The 6,309-nt window shown below is 46.0% G+C and overlaps 1 protein-coding gene and 1 long non-coding RNA gene across 2 annotated transcripts in view; one reads left to right on the top strand and one right to left on the bottom strand.

Moving 5' to 3' along the window:
• LOC118385715 (relaxin receptor 2-like) overlaps positions 1-6,309 on the top strand; it is a 297,386-nt gene that overhangs the window by 225,162 nt on the left and 65,915 nt on the right. The window lies entirely within an intron of this gene.
• LOC127930668 (uncharacterized) lies at positions 5,875-6,228 on the bottom strand. Its single transcript, XR_008138667.1, has 3 exons — positions 6,179-6,228; positions 6,025-6,086; positions 5,875-5,942 (listed from the first exon to the last, which is right to left on the bottom strand). It is a non-coding gene; the product is annotated as an uncharacterized LOC127930668 (long non-coding RNA).

The raw sequence follows: 6,309 nt of genomic DNA, 5'->3' as shown, positions 1-6,309 counted from the left end.
TAAGCCGGTGTGTGAAGGCGCAAGGGTGGAGCTTCTTGTCTTCACCCCCTCTGAGACAGGACAGCTCCAACACCAGCCTCTGATGCGCTACTTCCACCACAAAAGGTTCATCCGCAGGTCGGTCGTGTCAGGATGGGAGCGGAGAGGATGCGCTGTTTGAGTCCTTGGAAGGCAGTCTCAGCTTCTTTTCCCCACAAAAACCTTGCGTTGCCACCCTTGGTTAAAGCTGAGAGGAGGGCTGCCACCAAGCTGAAGTTCTTGATGAACTTGCGTGTAAAAAAGTTTGAAGCTCAGGAAATGCTGAACTTAACGGACTTGGGGGTGGGCCAATCCGCTAACGCCCCTACCCTTCCTGGAGTCCATTTGGACTTGACCAGGTTCCACTACAAATCCCAGGAATTGTACTCTGGATGAATGGAATTCACATTTTTCCGGCTTAACCGCTTGAGTACTTGTCTGACATGCTTTGTGTGTTCTTGAAGGGAGCTCGAAAAGGTAGGGGATGTCATCCAAGTAAACATATGTTAAGCATATCCCTAAGCACATCGTTTATGAGCGCTTGGAACACAGCCGTTGGTCAAGGCCGAAGGGCATCACCAAGTATCTGTAGTAGACCAGTAGGCGAAGTTGAAAGCGGTCTTCACACTCCGTCACCGGGTCTGATCTGCTACGAGATGGTATGCGTTCCGCGGGGTCAAGCTTAGAGAACAACTGCTTCCTGGAGCAGCTCTAAGGCTGTGGCCATAAGGGTAGCGGGCAGCGATTACGGACGGTTATGGCATTGAGTCCCCGGTAGTCGATGCAAGGACGTGAATCCACCAGTCTTTGGCCACAAAGAGGAAACTCTGCCCCCGCCGGAGAGGTGGATGGACGCATGAGGCCCGAGCTGCCAGAGCATCCTAGCAGTGCAGGTATCCATAGCAGCTCGCTCGGGAGATAGGGAAAGATCCGACTCCCTGGGAGTGAACAGGTGCCTAGAAACAGGTCGATGGGAGCAGGTCAGATGAGATGAAAGTTCCTCACTTCCTGGGTGTTAGGAAACTGAAAGTCGCAAGGGGAGGTAGTGACACGAAAGTAACAAGTCCAGATCCCAAAGGGCTTCCATCCAATGTAGTGCTCCCTCCTTGAGGTCACTTAGAGGGTCAGAGGGAACACCATTATCCTTCGCCCAGACACCATCCATGAAGTTACCTGCAAGGCTCCAGAGTCTACCAAGTCTTGAAGGTGAAGCTTGTGGCTGTCCCGGGGAAGAGGTGACTGGAATGAGCAGGCTGAGTTGGACGGATGGGGAGGAGGTTGTTTCCCGCTACAGTCTCCCCAGGTCTGCAAGGGACGGGGGATAGGTGTGGGAGACGGAGACGGTAGGGTCCGGCTGCAGATGAACCAGCTCCCGTGGGGGATGGGCACCTTGGCAGTGGGGGCTCCCAGTGAATCGGAGGGACTGTGGATGTAGCGACATTGTTCTCCTCGGGTGAGAGGAATAGGAAGGGATCAGACAAACGTAGCGTGGTAAGAAGTCTCCTGTTTAATTTTAATAAATAAACTGAAACTACTGCAATACACGAAAACAACAGAGTTAATCGGAAACAGTTCTGTAAGGTGAGGGCACACGGCAGAACCACCGCACAGCCCCATAGTTGGGAAAACAGGCTGCCCAAGTATGGTTTTTGCAATCAGAGACAACGAATTGACAACTGCCTCTGATTGGGAACCATACCAGGCCACAAACACCTAGAAATACATAACACACAGAACAAAGCCAGATGCGCCCACACCCTAACTCACGCCCTGACCAAACTAAAAATAGAGACATAAAGGAGACTAAGGTCAGATGTGACAGTGAAATAAAGATTATATATAGTAGTAGGAACCTCAGTCACTGGTGAGGTGCTGTACACTCCATGTTTAGATGAAATTCATGTAAAAATATCTAATATATATATATACAGACACCAACCCACACAATGTAGAGCCATGTGTACTTCACACATTTCATTACTGATTATATTTTTGTCAAATCAAAACAAATATCTCAAACAACGTGCATAGAGTCACCTAGAATCAAAACAGGACCCTCCTTCTCCTGTACGTAAATCATTTCCCCTCAAATTGGGAGTCCAAACTTGCCTCACAATCTGACTCCATCTTCAAGTAACTCAGTGTCACTTTCGTCAATAATATACGTGTACATCTGCATACCTGGACTTTTTGCCTTTGATTTTCCAGAGGGGATTACCTCGCCATAATACTTCGCGATTTAAAATGAGTGGAAAATGATTCACTCAATACTGCTAAGTGCAAACAACGTGGCTTCTGCAGGTAGAAATTTCAATGGCGAATGGCTGTGTTACGCTCGAATTTCGTGCAATAGCTGGTCTTCCCAGATATAACCATTTTAGCAAGCAGACCACCATAGTCCCTGTGCCCAAGGAAGCGAGGTAACCTGCATAAATGATTACCGCGCCGTGGAACTCATGAAGTGCTTTGAAAGGCTGGTCACGGCTCACGTCAACAGCATCCTCCTGGACACTCTAGACGCACTCCACACTGCCCATTCCCACCTGGGCACGAAAATGCTGTTCATTGATTACAGCTCAGTGTACAACACCATAGATTGCCCATGAAGCTCATAACTAATCTAAGGACTCTGGGACTAAACACATCCCTCTGCAACTGGATCCTGGACTTCCTGGCCAGGCCGCCCCAGGTGGCAAGAGGGAAACAGCACTGGGGCCCCTCGGGTGTGTATTTAGTCCCCTCCTGTATCTCGAACCAGGGGCCTGTTGCACAAAACTAGGATAAGGGATTAAGCCAGGATATCTTGGTGATCCTGGCTCAATTGATCCGTAATCCGGTTGCACTAAAGATGGATAGGGGGCAGGAGGATATGTTATGGTATAAATTACCATGGAGATTTATTCTGTGGAGCTAGCCTGCTCCAGACCAGGCTAAATTCCAGGATCTATTTAATCTCATCCCTAATGTCAGTCAGCAGTCACCACAAATGGAAACCAATAGTTATTTCACTGCTCACTATACATTGTTATCACATATAACTAGACCCACTGTCATTATTTAAACGTTTGTGATCATTAATTTCAATGATTTTGGATAAAAAATGATTTTTAGATGTTGCTATCATTAGATAATTTACAGTTTCCCATAGACTATATATAAAATGATAGAATATTAGGGCCACAGAGGGAAAAAAAAGACAAGTCATAATATTGTAACCAGTTGTTTTAAAGGAGGACAGTTGTTAAAATGACAGATGCGGGGCATTTCGTGAAATTGTACTTCAGTATGGTTTCATAAACAAAGACATGCTGATGTGCCAGAATATTAAGTATCACATTGTCATAAGTATCAAAACTGTAAAAACAATATATAGCTTTTTTCCTGCAGAAAGAACCAGCCTCATAGAATTTATGACTTTATCCTTTTTCTTCAGTGTGGCCTAATTACTCTGTCATATAAACAAATACACATTCATATGAATATAAAAACACAATGTGTAACATTATGTTCCTTTATTGAATAAGGACAAAACAAAGCAGGTAAACCATCAGCTCCTTTGAAACTGAAGTCACAGTGACTCTACAAGATGGAAAGCACAGAATCCAAGCATATTATACAAATGATACATACACATTCAAAGGTCTGTATATAACACACCCTGTGTCTGCACACTAAAATAAATGCAGGACAAATCCATACACATCAACTGAACAGACAAATGAATGGATGCAGTAGCCTCCCTGCAGCCTTGTATTACACACAGTATACCGCACAAACATCATAGAGGCCAAATTAGGCTAAAAAAACGAACCCAAAAAACCCAAATTCCTCTGCCTGGGTTTATATTTAACCAAATTGAAAGCACACATACTAACTAAAATAATTCAACACATATTGGTCCCTCAGCCCGACCACTGTCGTCATCAGGAAAGATTGCCGGATTGTCCCAGTCCATGGCTGGTGGCACTCTGGGGGCCCTCTCCTTCCTCAGGCAGGCCACATTGTGGAGGACAGCACAAGCCACAGTAATATCACATGCCCTAACAGGACTGACCTCTATTTGTGAAGGCAGTGAAAGCGTGCCTTCAGGAGGCCAAGTCATTTCAACTCTGGCCCTGGTCCTGGTTGGTTGTAGGCCTGCTGTGCTTCCTGGGGGTCTGTGAAAGGTGTCAGGAGAAAAGGCTGGCAGCCATACCCCCTGTCTCCCAGCAACACACCAGAGAATTCACCTGTCAACACAAAATCTCATCATTGCACTACCTCCCATAAACACAGTGATATTGTTGTCGCCATGATGGTTATAAATAGGGGTTGTGTGGCTTACCTTGTGATAGGCACTGATAGATTTCAGAGGCCCGAAAGATTCTGGAGTCATGGACTGAGCCAGGCCATTTTGCCACAACATTGCTGATCACACAGTCAGCATTGCAGACCATCTGAAATCATAAGATGAGGAATATTACACCAATCAATGCACATCACTGGCAATGCAGAGTGTTCGTCAATGGACAATATCAAAAAGTTATGTTCACCTGAACATTAATGCTGTGAAAGGATTTCCTATTCACAAAATCGGCCTCATGGGCACCTGAGGGGGCTTTTATCCTTATGTGTGTGCAGTCCACTGCACCAATGACATTGGGGAAACCTGTCACACAAAGTAATGAGTATCCTACTATGTGTTAACAGTTGTCCTGTAGTTTGTAGATCCTCTTACCTGCAATCCTATAGAACTCCTCTTTGATGTCACAGAGTCTTCTGTGGCCAGGGAAGGAGATGAAGACATCTGCTAATGCTTTGATAGCCAGACACACACTCCTTATTGTAGCGGCAAATTGTGGCCTTGTTCAGCTGTTCTGCATCCCCCACTGAGTACAGGAAGGCTCCACTAGCAAAAGCGCAAGGCCACACAAACCATTTGCTCCACACTCCAGTGCATGGCTCCGTGCAGTGCAGGTGCTTAATCCTGGGACCCAGTAGTCTGCATAGATACCTGATGCCATCTGCAGAAAAACCTGTATCTTTCATATAGATGGTCGTCAGGGAAGGCCAGTGGGTCCAACCGGTCCCTGAAGACCCTTTCTCGCCTGAAGGCTCTCCTCAGCACAAGTGCTTCTTCATCCACCACATCTCGCACGAATGGGCATGCCATTGTCAGAGCAGAAAGGAACACACAATTTTGGGCCTTCATATAGGCTAGTGGCCACACCTGGTGCTGGGGGTGGGCAAAAGAGGGCGATGCCTTATAACTGATGACTTGGTTGTACTGATTGCTGGGAAAATAAAAAAAACCTTAAAGATGCCACCGTCCTGTGTGCTCACAATAAGAGCTCATATGTCATGGCTCTACTTGACTTTACGAGAATATACCTAATTTTTATTTTGAGCTGTGTCATCTTCTTGGAGCTGGGGGAGGAAATACAAATAATGATTAATACATTTGTGTTACAGTTAGCATACAGTGTACATTGAAGGCATATCTCACCTCCCTCTCAAGCGTTTTATTTCAAGGTCCAGTTTCCTAATCGTCCTCTTTTATTTCGACTCAGTGAAGATTTTTCTTCTTGTACTGAATGTCTATGTCTGCCAGTTCTATTTGGCGCCGGAGGTGGTTGCCATACAACTTTCTGATAGCTTGTGAGCTCTGGAACACAATACAATTACCGCAGCTGGAATTTGGTAGATGTGGTGTCCTTTTATTAATCGCACTATGTTGCCAGGCTGGTTTTCCCACTGTATAGCATCTGGGTCCTGTAAAAGAAATTAGATTTTGATTTTGATGAGGACTCCTCACCATTGTAGAGTAAATAGTACTTTCACAGTCTTACCATGATACCTCATGCCTTCTGGAATCCAGAGATGGTCTCCTCCTCATCATCATCGTCTCCATCATGTGCTGTTGCTGCTGCACTGGGGCCTTCACCCTATCACATTTAATCGGATTCATATTGAAGCTAGTAGACAAGACATGCCAGGCCTACAGTATGCCTTTGATGGAGTACTCACTGGATCAGCATCGTCTGGTGCTTGTGCTGGTGGCTCTAACAGGAACACAGTGCTGCCAGACACTGCAAGGCAATAGAGTAAACCAAAGTCAGACAGTCCAAATTGATTCAATATGAATGTGGTTGTATCCCATGTAGAGATGGGAAGGACATACCTTGAATGAAGCGGGTGGCATCTTGGGAGGAACCTATGCTCGTCTCTTTCCTCCCTGGGATCCCCTCTAAGACGGGCCTGCCCTTTATTTAGCTCCAAGGCCAAGGTCCTCTGCTTGGGGTAAGGTCAGCC

The sequence above is a fragment of the Oncorhynchus keta genome, chromosome 6 (assembly GCF_023373465.1).
Source record: "Oncorhynchus keta strain PuntledgeMale-10-30-2019 chromosome 6, Oket_V2, whole genome shotgun sequence".
Lineage (NCBI taxonomy): Eukaryota > Metazoa > Chordata > Actinopteri > Salmoniformes > Salmonidae > Oncorhynchus > Oncorhynchus keta.
Note: the sequence above shows the minus strand (reverse complement) of the source record. Positions and strands in the feature narration are given on the sequence as shown.